Below are 16,917 nucleotides of genomic sequence, written 5' to 3'. Positions count from 1 at the left end.
AACTTTCGTATTAACTAGATTTATCTTCAAAACTGTCCTGTATCAAAGTGTACTATATTTCATGTTATATGTAATATAGCGATGTTGTAAGTTTGAAGAATATATGTATGTGATATATTATTATAATCAGTTTTTCATATGGAATTGTAGTAGTTGAATTGTATATTAGCTACTAAGTATGAACTTAACGGGTAGGTAGTACCCGAATTTAAACTTATAAAACGCTAATATGAAGAAAAAGCTTTTATAAATGAGTTCATATTATGCTACAAAATACTATTGACTACTCTTAATATTCTGTATGATTAACTCAATTATTTTTCCTATTTTTGAAGGAAATGGCACCGGCGACTCGTCAGAATTTGAACATGAGCGAGGAAGACTTCCGTGTTTTCCTTGCAACAAACATAGCCGCAGTACAGGCTGCGATGCAAAATAATAATAACTCTGGATCTAGCATTAGAACTAATTCCACAAGAAATCGTGTAGGATGCTCCTACAAAGAATTCACTGCCTGCAAACCTTTGGAATTTGATGGAACCGAAGGACCAATTGGATTGAAATGGTGGACCGAGAAAGTCGAATCGGTGTTTGCCATAAGCAAGTGTACTGAAGAGGACAAAGTTAAGTACGCTACGCATACCTTCACAGGTACTGCGTTAATGTGGTGGAACACTTATCTTGAACAGGTAGGACAAAATGCTGCTTACGCACTACCGTGGTCGGCATTCAAGCAATTAATGAACGAGCAGTACCGTCCTAGAAACGAAGTCAATAAGCTCAAGGTAGAACTTAGAGAGTTACGAACACAAGGATTCGACATTACCACATATGAACGACGATTCACAGAGTTGTGCCTATTGTGTCCGGGAGCATTCGAAGATGAAGAAGAGAAGATAGACGCTTTTGTAAAAGGGTTACCAGTAAGGATTCAAGAAGATGTGAGTTCACACGAGCCCGCTTCCATACAAAAGGCAAGTAGAATGGCTCATAAACTCATAAATCAGATTGAGGGAAGAATTAAAGAGCAGGTGGCCGAAGAATCCAACACGAAACAACTCAAGAGAAAGTGAGAAGAAACCAGTGACAAGGGTCACCAATACAATAACAACAACAACAACAACAACAATTACAACCACAACCGCAACAACAATCGCAACAATAACCTCAATCCTAACAATAACTACAATAAACGTCCCAATAACAACAACAACTACAATAGCCGTTCCAACAACAATAACAATCTCAACAACAACCTCAATAACAACAATGGCAACAAAAACCAAAAATGCCAAAGGTGTGAAGAGTACCACCAGAATGGGTTCTGCACGACATTTTGCACCAAGTGTAAAAGAACTGGCCATGGTGCGAAAAAGTGTGAGATCTACGGACCAAAGTTTAACAGAACTAAAGGAACAAATAGTGGCGAAACAAGTAATGCCGCCTTTGTTTGTTATGGATGTGAAAATCGGGCCACATTAGAAGTAATTGCCCGAATCAGGGGAATACTAATGGGCAGGGCCGCGGAAGAGTTTTCAATATTAATACGACGGAAGTGCAGGAAGACCCGGAGCTTGTTACGGGTACGTTTCTTATTGATAATGTAACACCCTGGGTAAAACGTTCCTCGTAGCATGATATTGTCCGCTTTGCCCGTAGGCGCACGGATTTTTCTTGGCGACCAAACACGATGAGCACTTTCCCAGGAGGTCACCCATCCCGATAGTGCTCTCGCCTGAGCACGCTTAACTGAAGAGTTCTCATGGGATCTGCTGCGCTTGTGGTCCCAAAACGCGTCATGCTAGGAAAGGTCTCCACACCCTTATAAGGCATGCTTCGTTCTCCTCTCCAACAGATGTGGGACGGATGTTACAGATAATAAATTTGCTTATGTTTTATTTGATTCGGGTGCGGATAGAAGCTATATGAGTAGAGATTTTTGTGCTAAATTAAGTTGCCCATTGCCGCCTTTGGATAGTAAATTTTTACTCGAATTAGCAAACGGTAAATTAATTTCAGCAGATAATATATGTCGGGATAGAGAAATTAAACTGGGGGATGAAATGTTTAAAATTGATTTAATACCAGTCGAGTTAGGGAGTTTTGATGTAATAATTGGTATGGACTGGTTGAAAAAGGTGAGAGCAGAGGTCGTTTGTTACAAAAATGCGATTCGCATTGTGCGTGAAAAAGGAAAACCTTTAATGGTGTACGGAGAAAAGAACAACGCAAGATTAAATCTTATTAGTAGTTTGAAGGCGCAAAAACTAATAAGAAAAGGTTGTTACGTCATTCTAGCACACATCAAGGAAGTTAAACCTGAAGAAAAGAACATCAGTGATGTTCCCGTCGCAAAAGAATTTTCCGATGTATTTCTGAAAGAATTACCGGGATTACCCCACATCGATCCGTTGAATTTCAAATAGACCTTGTACCAGGAGCTGCACCAATAGCTCGTGCTCCATACAGACTCGCACCCAGCGAAATGAAAGAATTACAAAGTCAATTACAGGAACTTTTAGAGTGTGGTTTCATTCGACCAAGTACATCACCATGGGGAGCTCCTGTTCTATTTGTCAAGAAGAAAGATGGTACATCTAGGTTGTGTATCGACTACCGAGAGTTGAACAAACTTACCATCAAGAACCGCTACCCACTACTGAGAATCGACGACTTATTTGATCAACTACAAGGCTCGTCAGTTTATTCGAAGATTGATTTACGTTCTGGGTATCATCAAATGCGGGTGAAGGAGGATGACATTCCGAAGACTGCTTTTAGGACGCGTTACGGTCATTACGAGATTATGGTTATGCCGTTTGGATTGACTAACGCACCAGCTGTGTTCATGGACCTCATGAACCGAGTGTGTGGGCCATATCTTGACAAGTTTGTCATTGTCTTCATCGATGACATACTTATTTACTCAAAGAATGATCAAGAGCACGAAGAACATTTGAGAAAAGTGCTAAAGTTGCTAAGAAAAGAAAAACTATACGCTAAGTTTTCAAAGTGTGCATTTTGGTTAGAAGAAGTTCAATTCCTCGGTCATATAGTGAATAAAGAAGGTATTCAGGTGGATCCAGCAAAAATTGAAACCGTTGAAAAGTGGGAAATCCCGAAAACTCCGAAACACATACGCCAATTTTTAGGACTAGCTGGTTACTACAGAAGGTTCATCCAAGATTTTTTCAAAATAGCAAAACCCTTGACTGCATTAACGCATAAAGGGAAGAAATTTGAATGGAAGGATGAACAAGAAAAAGCGTTTCAATTGTTGAAGAAAAAGTTAGCTACAGCACCTATATTGTCATTACCTGAAGGGAATAATGATTTTGTGATATATTGTGACGCCTCAAAGCAAGGTCTCGGTTGTGTATTAATGCAACGAACGAAGGTAATTGCTTATGCGTCTAGACAATTGAATATTCACGAGCAGAATTATACGACGCATGATTTGGAATTAGGCGTGGTTGTTTTTGCATTAAAGACTTGGAGGCACTACTTATATGGGGTCAAAAGTATTATATATACCGACCACAAAAGCCTTCAACACATATTTAATCAGAAATAACTGAACATGAGGCAGCGCAGGTGGATTGAATTGCTGAATGATTACGACTTTGAGATTCGTTACCACCCGGGGAAGGCAAATGTGGTAGCCGACGCCTTGAGCAGAAAGGACAGAGAACCTATTCGAGTAAAAGCTATGAATATAATGATTCACACTAACCTTACTACTCAAATAAAGGAGGCGCAACAAGGAGTTTTAAAAGAGGGAAACTTAAGGGATGAAATACCCAAAGGATCGGAGAAGCATCTTAATATTCGGGAAGAAGGAACCCGGTATAGGGCTGCAAGAATTTTGGTACCAAAATTTGGAGATATGAGAGAAATGGTACTTAGAGAAGCTCATAAAATCAGATACTCAATACATCCTGGAACGGGGAAGATGTACAAAGATCTCAAGAAACATTTTTGGTGGCCGGGTATGAAAGCCGATGTTGCTAAATACGTAGGAGAATGTTTGACGTGTTCTAAGGTCAAAGCTGAGCATCAGAAACCATCAGGTCTACTTCAACAACCCGAAATCCCGGAATGGAAATGGGAAAACATTACCATGGATTTCATCACTAAATTGCCAAGGACTGCAAGTGGTTTTGATACTATTTGGGTAATAGTTGATCGTCTCACCAAATCAGCACACTTCCTGCCAATAAGAGAAGATGACAAGATGGAGAAGTTAGCACGATTGTATTTGAAGGAAGTCATCTCCATACATGGAATACCAATCTCTATTATCTCTGATAGGGATGGCAGATTTATTTCAAGATTCTGGCAGACATTACAGCAAGCATTAGGAACTCGTCTAGACATGAGTACTGCCTATCATCCACAAACTGATGGGCAGAGCGAAAGGACAATACAAACGCTTGAAGACATGCTACGAGCATGTTGTTATTGATTTCGAAAACAGTTGGGATCGACATCTACCGTTAGCAGAATTTTCCTACAACAACAGCTACCATTCAAACATTGAGATGGCGCCGTTTGAAGTACTTTATGGTAGAAAGTGCAGGTCTCTAATTTGTTGGAGTGAAGTGGGGGATAGACAGATTACGGGTCCAGAGATAATACAAGAAACTACTGAGAAGATCATCCAAATTCAACAACAGTTGAAAACCGCCCAAAGTCGACAAAAGAGCTATGCCGACATTAAAAGAAAAGATATAGAATTTGAAATTGGAGAGATGGTCATGCTTAAGGTTGCACCTTGGAAAGGCGTTGTTCGATTTGGTAAATGAGGGAAATTAAATCCAAGGTATATAGGACCATTCAAGATTATTGATCGTGTCGGACCAGTAGCTTACCGACTTGAATTACCACAACAACTCGCGGCTGTACATAACACTTTCCACGTCTCAAATTTGAAGAAATTTTTTGCTAAAGAAGATCTCATTATTCCGTTAGATGAAATCTAAATCAACGAAAAACTTCAATTCGTCGAAGAACCCGTCAAAAAATTGGATCGTGAGGTTAAAAGACTTAAGCAAAACAAGATACCAGTTGTTAAAGTTTGATGGAATGCTCGTATAGGACCCGAGTTCACCTGGGAATGAGAAGATCAGATGAAGAAAAAATACCCGCACTTATTTCCAGAAGATACGTGAACACCTCCAACTGCTTAAAATTTCGGGACGAAATTTATTTAACGGGTAGGTACTGTAGTGACCCGAACTTTTCCATGTTTATATATATTAAATGAAATTGTTATTTACATGATTAAGTGTTTCCAACATGTTAAGCAATCAAACTTATTAAGACTTGATTAATTTAAATAGGTTTCATATAGACAATTGACCACCCAAGTTGACCGGTGATTCACGAACGTTAAAACTTGTAAAAAATATATGATGACATATATGATTATATATATAGTTAACATGATATTATGATAAGTAAGTATCTCATTAGGTATTTTAACAATGAGTTATATACATAAAATTGAGTTTATTGAATTAAGAAACTCGAAACGATATATATAACGATTATCGTTATAACAACGTCTTACTAAATACATATGAATCATATTAAGATATTGATACACTATGTTTAATCATTATAAATGATAAGTAAACATGTCATTAAGTGTATTAACAATGAACTACATATGTAAAAACAAGACTACTAACTAATTGATTTCGAAACGAGACATATATGTAACGATTATCGTTGTAACAACATTTAACTGTATATATATATCATACTAAGATATATTAATATATCATAATATCATGATAATGTAATAATTTAACATCTCTTTAGATATAATAAACAATGGGTTAACAACATTTAACAAGATCGTTAGCCTAAAGGTTTCAAAACAACATTTACATGTAACGACTAACGATGACTTAACGACTCAGTTAAAATGTATATACATGTAGTGTTTTAATATATATTCATACACTTTTGAAAGACTTCAAGACACTTATCAAAATACTTCTACTTAACAAAAATTCTTACAATTACATCCTCGTTCAGTTTCATCAACAATTCTACTCGTATGCACTCGTATTCGTACTCGTACAATACACAGCTTTTAGATGTATGTACTATTGGTATATATACTCCAATGATCAGCTCTTAGCAGCCCATGTGAGTCACCTAACACATGTGGGAACCATCATTTGGCAACTAGCATGAAATATCTCATAAAATTACAAAAATATTAGTAATCATTCATGACTTATTTACATGTAAACAAAATTACACATCCTTTATATCTAATCCATATACCAACGACCAAAAACACCTACAAACACTTTCATTCTTCAATTTTCTTCATCTAATCGATCTCTCTCAAGTTCTACCTTCAAGTTCTAAGTGTTCTTCATAAATTCTATAAGTTTTAGTTTCATAAAATCAAGAATACTTCCAAGTTTGCTAGCTTACTTCCAATCTTGTAAAGTGATCATCCAACCTCAAGAAATCTTTCTTATTTACAGTAAGATATCTTTCTAATACAAGGTAATACTCATATTCAAACTTTGATTCAATTTGTATAACTATAACAATCTTATTTCGAGTGGAAATCTTATTTGAACTTGTTTTCGTATCATGATTCTGCTTCAAGAACTTTCAAGCCATCCAAGGATCCTTTGAAGCTAGATCTATTTTTCTCATTTCCAGTAGGTTTACCTACTAAAATTAAGGTAGTAATGATGTTCATAACATCATTCGATTCATACGTATAAAACTATCTTATTCGAAGATTTAAACTTGTAATCACTAGAATATAGTTTAGTTAATTTTAAACTTGTTCGCAAATAAAGTTAATACTTCTAAATTGATTTTTAAAATCAACTAGACACATTTTCTATATATATATGATATGCTAACTTAATAATTTAAAACCTGAAAACACGAAAAACACCGTAAAACTGGATATACGCAGTCGTAGTAACACCGCGGGCTGTTTTGGGTTATGATGTTATGCGAGGCGTATATGAAATATTGTATATTTTACTAGGAAATACAATTAAATACGATACAATTTTACACAAGATATTTATTTATTTAAAGAATGGATATACTTAAACCTTGCTACAACACTTATAGGCAGTGTACCTAATCGTACAGTAGTGTAGTTTTTAGTAAGTCCGGTTCGTTCCACAGGGAAAAATCTTTAACCAAAGCTTAACTCTATATTAGTTTTAATTTATAAAAATAAAAATATATAAATAAGTAATATTATTATTATAAAAGGGGGGTTTTTACCGTTTAATGACCGGTTTGTCGATTTTAAAAAACTTTAGTCGCAGTTAAAACCTAATGTAAAATAATAAAAATAAATATAACTTAATTTAAAGCGTAAAGTAAATAACGATAAGGAAATTGCGATAAATAAAAGTGCGATAAAATAAAATTGCGATAATTAAAAAGTACGATAATTAAGAGTGCAATTAAATACAATGACAATAAATAAAAGTGCGATAATTAGAAGTGCAATTAAATGTAAAATAAAGGAAATTAAATATGAAATAAAAGAATTATGCTTATTTAAACTTCCGTAATCATGATGTTTGACGTGTTGATTTTAGTTTTATGCCCATGGGTTAATTGTCCTTTGTCCTGGATTATTTAATATGTCCGTCTGGTTTTTGTCCATAACAGTCCATCAGTCATAAATATAAAGTGCGAGTATCCTCGTCAAATTATCCTTATACCCGAAGTCAAATATTCCAACTAATTGGGGACTTAAACTGTAACAAGGTTTTAATACTTTGTTTAATAATTACACCAGGTTATCGACTGCGTGTAACCCAAGGTTTTAATACTTTGTTATCAATTATGCCAAGTGTCCTTGTACATAATTTCACCCATGTTTTAATAATTCCATAGACTATTAATCCATTCCCATGTCCGGTTAAATGAACGATTATTCGTACATATAAATATCCCGCCCATCGTGTCCGATCGAGTGTATATAGTTATTTAAAGGGACGTCCAATTGTAAATCTTTATATTAAAATTAACAAACTATCATTTAGTTAAACAAATATAAAGCCCACTAATAGCCCATAGTCTAATTTCCACAAGTGTCGTTCTTTTGTCCAAACCCCAATTATGGTACAAAGCCCAATTACCCAATTTTAGTATTTAGCCCAACATCATGATTACTTTGTTTTAAATAAGCATAATAATAATTTAGCTACGAGACATTAATGTAAAAAGGTTGAACATAACTTACAATGATTAAAAATAGCGTAGCGTTACACAGACAGAATTTTGACTTACACCCTTACAACATTCGCTAACATACCCTTATTATTAGAATTTAAAATTAAAATTAAAATTAAAATATAAATATATATATATATATATATATATATATATATATACATTTAGATAGAGAGATTTATATATGATATTGATGAACCAAACACTCGTTTTTATAGGGCATGTGGGCTGGAAAAGGTGCTCATGCGATCGCATGAGCTTTGCCCTTCAGGCTCATGCGATCGCATGGCCAGCTGGGGAGGCTCAAAAGTCTACAAAAACGTAGGCTGCTTATTTATTTATTTATTATATAATATAATATATATAATTAAATTTAATTATATATATATTATATTATATTCTTGTACTCCGTTGACTTATAATTTTTAGTCCGTTGCGTCGAGCGTTGAGAGTTGACTCTGGTCCCGGTTCCGAATTTTCGAACGTCCTTGCGTATAATTTAATATCTTGTACTTTGCGTTTTGAATCTTGTACTCTTTGTAATTTTGAGACGTTTCTCATCAATAATTGGAACCACTTTGATTGTATTTTGTACTTTTGAGCTTTTTGGTCGTTTGCGTCTTCAATTCATCAAATCTATCTTTTGTCTTCACCTTTTATTATTTAAACGAATATCACTTGTAAATAGGACAACTGCAACTAAAAGCTTGTCTTTCTTGAGGAATAATGCTATGAAATATATGTTCGTTTTTAGCATTATCAGGTTAGTTAATTAAAAACTATGTTAAACTTTGATTTAAAAGTTGTTCTTCTGGGAAAATGATTTTTCCTATGAACATGAAACTATATCCAAAAATCATGGTTAAACTCAAAGTGGAAGTATGTTTTCCAAAATGGTCATCTAGACGTCGTTCTTTCAACTAAAATGACTACCTTTACAAAAACAACTTGTAACCTATATTTCCGACTATAAACTTATACTTTTTCTGTATATATTCATAAACTTAAGTTCAATATGAAACCATAGCAATTAGATTCACTAAAAACGGATTTAAAACGAAGAAGTTATGGGTAAAACAAGATTGGATATTTTTGCTTGTTGTAGCTACGTGAAAATTGGTAACAAATCTATATTAATAATATCCTAGCTAACTCATATTGTATTATACATGTATTCTAATATATTATGTAATCTTGGGATACCATAGACACGTATGCAAATGTTTTGACATATCATAACGACCCATGTATATATGTTATTTGGAACAACCATAGACACTCTATATGCAGTAATGTTGGAGTTAGCTATACAGGGTTGAGGTTGATTCCAAAAATATATATACTTTGAGTTGTGATCTAGCCTGAGACGTGTATACACTGGGTCGTTGATTGATTCAAGATAATATATATCGATTTATTTCTGTACATCTAATTGTGGACAACTAGTTGTAGGTTTCTAACGAGGACAGCTGACTTAATAAACTTAAAACAGTAAAACGTATTAAAAATGTTGTAAATATATTTTGAACATACTTTGATACATATGTACATATTTGTTATATGTTCGTGAATCGACCAGTGGCCAAGTCTTACTTCCCGACGAAGTAAAAATCTGTGAAAGTGAGTTATAGTCCCACTTTTAAAATCTAATATTTTGGAATGAGAATACATGCAATTTTATAAATATTTTACGAAATAGACACAAGTAAATGAAACTACTTTATATGGGTGAATGATTGAAGCCGAATATGCCCCTTTTTAGCTTGGTAGCCTAAGAATTTGGGAACAGACCCCCAAATTGACGCGAATCCTAAAGATAGATCTATCGGGCCCAACAAGCTCCATTCTGGAATTTGGAATGCTTTAGTACTTTTATTTTATCATGTCCGATGGGTGTCCCAGAATGATGGGGATATTCTATATGCATCTTGTTAATGTCGGTTACCAGGTGTTCACCGTATGAATAATTTTTATCTCTATGTATGGGATGTATTGAAATATGAAATCTTGTGGTCTATTATTATGATTTGATAATATATAGGTTAAACCTATAACTCACCAACATTTTTGTTGACGTTTTAAGCATGTTTATTCACAGGTGATTATTAAGAGCTTCCGCTGTTGCATACTAAAATAAGGACAAGATTTGGAGTCCATGCTTGTATGATATTATGTAAAAAACTGCATTCAAGAAACTTATTTTTGATGTAATATATTCTTATTGTAAATCATTATGTAATGGTCGTGTGTAAACGGTATATTTTAGATTATCATTATTTGATAATCTACGTAATGCTTTTTAAACCTTTATCGATAAAATAAAGGTTATGGTTGTTTTAAAAATGAATGCAGTCTTTGAAAAACGTCTCATATAGAGGTCAAAACCTCGCGACGAAATCAATTAATATGGAACGTTTATAATCAATATGAACGGGACATTTCACTTTGCGAATTGTTAACTCATCCGTGAACCCGTCTAACTCATCATCTTCAGACTCAAGCTGTAGAGAAGACTCAAAAGCTTCTTTATTAAGATTTCCACCTTTCGATTTTAGATTCTTCTTCTTAGTGCTCTTTGAAGGTTTCGATTTCCAATTCTGAATTTTTGGGTCTTGTTCTTTACTTTCAAGTTGTTTAATTTTTTTGAAACATTTTAAAAAAGAAGAACAAGTAATGGTGCAATCTTTTCCGTTACATGCTTCATGTGGGTGAGGATAGGTGGGAGTGATATTTGGGTATTTTGATTTGGAAGTTGCACATGAATTTAGGGCTTTAATTTTTTTTGAAAGATAGGTGATGAAGATGTGATTTGACAAAAATACCCTCACATGCCACACACTTGATTCACTTAATGGAAAAATACTAACGATTGTTATTGTCAGGGTCATCCGTGTTACAATTGCAAAGTTGAAAATCATCTAGATCAAAATTAAAGAAAAAGATCATCATCCGTGTAATTTTTAATGAGTAAAATTTAAGGATCAACCACATACATTTGTCACTTTTTTATTGCTGTTCACATCCCTTCTCTATAGGACTATTAGATTGTTAACTTGTGCCCATCATGATTTGCTAAGTAATGTTGCTATATATTCAGGTTGTAACAATCCATTTACAGACCATTTAAGTGTGCTGTATGAAAACGCACCATCCATTTACAGGTCACGTTTGAGTCTTATTTTCGGGATCGTAACTTGGTTTCCTAGGTCGTAACTTGGTTTTCATCATTTTCGCTCTAGATTCTTCGTTTTAAGTCCGTTTTCTTCGATTCATCTTACATCGTCTTCAATTCATTTGATCTACCAAATAAAGCAAATAAACACTTATTTCTTCAATAAAGTTAATTAATTGATTATTTTACTACTTAATATCGGGGGTAAATTGTGACGACCCGGAAATTTCCGACCAAATTTAAACTTAATCTTTATATGATTTCGACACGATAAGTAAAGTCTGTAATGTTGAGTAATAAAGTTTGTAAACTATATTCATAATATCATTTGACCATTGACTATTCCTGACTATTCACGAACAATTGTGTGTGAGTAATAATGCATATATGTATATAAATAAATATAACCAAAAATATCTAATAAATTGAAATAATAAATATGATTTAACCATTTGAATTAAATATGTAAAATAATATACACGATAAGTTGTTATTAAAATAAATCTATGTATAAATATATATTATTTCTATAATTTTATGTATATTGGGTTATGTAATAAAAGTTATAGATATTATATGTCGAAATTTATTTTAATGCTGAAATAATATAATATATATACATATATATTAAACAATTATATTTTCATATTTAATATGCAAACATATATTTTATAATGTATTTATATTAAAATGTATAAATAATAAATATCCAACGTATATATATATATATATATATATATATATATATATATATATATATATATATATATATGGTATAATTACAAGGTATGATATTAAATGAAATTACAAATTTAAAATATGATTGTTACACCAATACCAATACTAATATTAAAATTAAAAATCAGTGTTAGTCATATTATTATCTTCAATAGATAAAATCTAGATAGGAATGTTGATACATATAAATTGGTATGATATTAATATTATTATCATTTACATTATTATCATTTTCACTAATATTATTATTATTGTGACCTATTATTATTACTATTATTTAATTTTTATTACTCTTATTATTATTATTATTATTATTATTATTATTATTATTATTATTATTATTATTATTATTATTATTATTATTATTATTATTATTATTATTATTATTATTAATATTAGTATTATTAATATTACAATATATGATAGTTATACATAAAATTTGATGCAATTAATGTATTATAATTACTAAAATTATTGTTATCATTATTACTTTTATTATTAGTCTTATTATTGAGTTTATTTTGATAGTATTATTATCGTTATTAGTATGTTTATTATTATTAATAATAATATCAATATCAATTTTAATTATATAATTATTATTTATTAAAAATTAAAACAATATATAATGGAGCAGATATATCACGCGTTATTTATGCAGCATCACTATCTGATCGATTATTTGTTTTTTTTCTCTATTATTCTGTTCGTCTGTGATTTCTGGTCGACATCAGTCCCACAAAACCCAATCAACCATCTCATATTTTTCTGTAATCAATTTATTCGATCTGTTATTCATCACTATCAATTATCAATTGTAAATGGCGATTATATAAAGAATTAAACAGAAAACTCAAGCAACGAACCCATTACCCTCTATTCGTGTCAAATTTTTCCAAGAGCTCGAAATTGTTTTTAATTTTCAGAATCTATAATTGCATTTGTGTTAGGAATGTTTTAAACAAACTATCTGTAAAGTTTCATACCCCAATTCTTAATATCAAATACGAATTTTGAAGTCAAAGGTATTGTTCTAAAAAGTTAACTTTTATTTTTCAATCGAATTGGAATTTTCTGTGATGTTTCCAGTTAAATTGATGATTCCAATACTTTTTATAAATGATTTAAAATGTGTTTTATGTTGTAACAATTTTCCAAATCTTCATGGAATTCGAAAATCAATTTTTTTTTTGTATATGTCGACAAACATCAGCAATTTAACGACCCGTCAAAGTACACTTGACGACCATCGTTATCTTGGTCCCACAGCTTGATCATAACTCTATATGAATTTAATAAATAACCTTGCATTCTTTGTTTAAAAATGATTTCCTATAAAGGAAATCTACCAAAATATGTAAGTTTAGAAAAACCATACATTATTACTTAACCAAAAGTTGACCAAAACAAAGTCAACAACATCCACTATTAAATGTATCAAAATAGAATGCAAGTTATTGTTTAACAAAAGCTGCCATCATAAATATGTAGACTCTCTAAGCACAGCGGAAGCAATCAATCATGAACCTGAGAATAAAACATGCGAGTAACTGTCAACAAAAATGTTGAGTGAATTATAGGTTTAATATTGCAAACAATATTTAATTTAAACCATAAAAATTTATGTTTGAAAACATAAAAACCCCTGTTTGGACCACAAAATTATATGCTAGAAAACATATAAAAACATTATTCCATTTTCCGTGAGCCACCTGGTAACCACTTAACCATTTATTTACCCTTGCCAAACACAATAAATAATATACACCGAACAAGTGTATCTTCAACTAAATACGAAGTACTAAACATTTCGATTATAAATTGCTAGCGCGGCTAGCTCGAAATGGGGTTGTCAAACTCGATAGATCTATCCGCAGGATTTGCGTTCACCAGTAGAAACCAGTGATTACAGTTACCAGACTAGGGAATATTTTTGTTCAACTCACAATGAATAATTTAAACCAACTTCCACATGTGTCCAAAAATACAAAATAAATTGCATGTATTCTCATCCCAAAAGATTTAAAATAGAAAAATGGGACTATAACTCACCTTAATAGCAAGCGAAGTAACCATACAAATAAGCGAACAACAATAGAAGTAAAGTGATCAGGAATGATCACAACGCCGACCTATAAATAAAGCAGGTCGATATAAATAACTAACTTAGGTCAAGTCTTAGTATGATAGCTATTGTACATGTTGCAAGTAGACATAGAACAATACTCAACATGCATCGGTTTGATCGGAACAGCGTACGGACACACACTTTCTATTTTTAGAAAGTTTCTATTTTTAGCAGGTTTCCATTTTTGGAAATTTTCTATTTTTGAAAAGTTTCTATTTTTGGAAAGTTTCTATTTTATGAAAGTTTCTATTTTTGGAAAGTTTTCAAATTTAGAAAGTTTCTATTTTTAGAAAGTTTCAAGTTAGGAAAGTTTCCTTATTTAGAAAGTCAACAAAAGTCAACTGAAAGTCAAAGTCAACCGAAAGTCAACTTAAAAGTCAACCTCGGTCAAACATAGTCAACATTAATTTTAAAAGTATAAGTTATAATAATAATATAAGTTATAATGTTAATTAAAGTTAAATATGTATAATTATGTCATAATATAAGTTTAATTAAATTAAAATGAATTATTAAAGTTAACATAAGTTTAAATGATATATTTAATATAACATAAGTATTTAATTAATTACTTAAATATTAGTCATAATATAAGTATTATTAATTAATAATAAAATTTAAATCATATTATAAGTATTATTAATTAATAATGAATTATTAATCATATCATAATTTTCTAATTATAATTATTAAATCATAAGTATTTAATAATTAAATTATAATTAAATAATAACTAAGCCTTATAATAATTAAATAATTAATTAATCCTTATTATAAGTCTTATTATAATAATTTCATAATATAAGTTTAATACTTATCATAAGTATTTTCCATTAATAATAAAAGTATTATTAATCATAAGTTTAATTAAAAGTTTAATTAAATCATAAGTAATAATTAAATGATATAATAAATATATATCATAAGTCTTAAATTATAATAATTACTTTTTATATCATAAGTAATTTAATAATAATGAAAATCATTATTTATATCATAAGTTTTATTTAATAACCATAAGTTTTAATCAAAAGTTCGTCGGGTCATAGCTTGAGCCCCGGGAATCAGTTTTCGGCGAGCCTTATATATATCTTTGCCTAACCAACCCACCCGAAACATTAGTGAGCTCAAGAACATCCCAAGAACAGTCACCAAGTCGTGACTTACAGCTCTTAATCAGTTTGGACCTTTAATCCGCTCAAAAACGTGTTTTAGTCATAACAGGTGATCCGTGGCTCGGATTTCGATGACCCGAACATGAAAGTTCATCCCATAATCAATCCTAACACACTAGTACACCCTAAGGACTCTAAAAATAGTCACAAAGTCGGACCAAACCTGGTTCAATTCGTTTTCATAGTTTAATCTCCACATAACACCATTTTAATCATATCTTAAGCTCCGGGAATCGAAATGACATGAATCCGGAGTCTAAAATTAATGTATTGATGAGAGGAACTCATCTAAATACTTCAATTTTACTTTTATAACAGATACATAACCAGAAATGAATGAAAAGGCTGCTGTCCCAAATTAATCAAACCGAAAACATATATAATCGAGCAATTCTACGCATACAATCATCACTACAACAATACACAAGTGTTATACTATCATAATAACATCAAATACATACATAATCAGTAGAAATGAATAAGAATTGAAAAAATTAGGGTTCATAGGTATACCCAAATCAAAGAACAAAGGATGTAATCGCGTAGAGCTTGAAGAGTAGAATCCGATTATGTGAAAAGCCCTAAATCTTCAAGGTGTAAATCAAAAGATGATGATGATGTTTATGGTGGTGGTTGACTGCTCCAAAAGGGAGAAAAGAGGAGGAGAGAGCAAAAAAAAAATGAGAGAAAAATAATAAAGACTTGCTAGTTTTAGGTTTAAGAAAGAAATAAAATGAAATACAAATTTGAAAAAAAAGAAAATGGGGTAAGGGTGGAAGTATTTCGGCCAAAAATGAAAGGGTGGGCCCCTTTGTGGCCCAAATTTCTAAATGTTCAATAGCTTGTGGCCCGAATGCCCGAACGAAGCCCGAAACGCGAAAACGCTACTACGCGATTGAAAATTCGGAGAGATAACAAATACGCGACGAAAAATATATATAAACACTATATATAAATATATGACATTAAAATATCATATTTAAAATAATTAGGATTTAAAAATCCCAAAAGCTCGACCGTTGGTTTGAAAACCGAAAAGATTCGCCGGATAGAAATCCGCGACACGTAGAAACGTACGATTTAAAATATGAATACAAATATTCATTTAACACATAATAATTAATATATTATTACAAAAATAATAATATGTGGCACGAATAACAGTTAAAGGTCGTTAAATAATTAACGGTAAAAGATAACGGAAAAAGTAGGGTCGTGACAAGCAATATGTTCTACCAATTCATTTTTTTCATAATTTGTTTCCTTTTTATGTTAACACAATCTTGGATACTAGTTGTTTATATTTATTTTGAAGTATAAAATCGGTATTGTGAAGATTTGATTATGGTATTGGATCGTCTGAGTTTTTTTTGAGGGAGGTGAAGAAGATAAAAATGGTATTTCGATAGAAACAGTTTAAATATAATTAAATGGTAATAATAATCGGATAAGCAGTCATA

This window comes from Rutidosis leptorrhynchoides, chromosome 1 (assembly GCF_046630445.1).
Source record: "Rutidosis leptorrhynchoides isolate AG116_Rl617_1_P2 chromosome 1, CSIRO_AGI_Rlap_v1, whole genome shotgun sequence".
NCBI classification, from domain to species: domain Eukaryota; kingdom Viridiplantae; phylum Streptophyta; class Magnoliopsida; order Asterales; family Asteraceae; genus Rutidosis; species Rutidosis leptorrhynchoides.
Note: the sequence above shows the minus strand (reverse complement) of the source record.